The sequence below is a fragment of the Sesamum indicum genome, linkage group LG5 (assembly GCF_000512975.1).
Source record: "Sesamum indicum cultivar Zhongzhi No. 13 linkage group LG5, S_indicum_v1.0, whole genome shotgun sequence".
Classification (NCBI taxonomy): Eukaryota; Viridiplantae; Streptophyta; class Magnoliopsida; order Lamiales; family Pedaliaceae; genus Sesamum; species Sesamum indicum.
This window is the reverse complement of record NC_026149.1, coordinates 12,699,656-12,700,145: the sequence shown is the minus strand read 5'-3', so window position 1 is coordinate 12,700,145 and position 490 is coordinate 12,699,656.

Here is a 490-nt window from a genome sequence, read left to right as displayed (position 1 = left end):
ATGATCATCTCGGCTACAACTCCTCGGAGTTAGAACTGGGTTTGGACGAGGCTAGCGGGGGCCATGGGATCGACCAGGGAAGCCCAGGTCCGCCTGAGGAGCGATCTAAGAAAAGGAGGCGATCTCCCCCGAAGAAAGGACAAGGGCCCAAGTCCAAGTTAGGGCCTAGCGATAAGGGCAAGGTGAAGGAGCCCGCTGAGGCCTCTCACCCACCTCCTTCAAAATCGCATAGCCCGAGCGTGCTGAGCAGGATGGCTAAGGAAGCCGCGGATAAGACTAGTGTTGATGAAGATCGAGACAAATTTTTGAGGGTGGCGCAGCTCGCCACATGTTGGGAGGACAGCCGGGCAGCTCTTCGAGGCAATGTGCCGCCTCCCGAATGGCAGGATATGTCGAGCTCGTCGCTGTATGGCGAGGCTGGAGGGGATACTTTTGCAATCTACAACTCATTCGTCTCCGTTCGCGATCAGGGAGCACTTGTACCGAATAA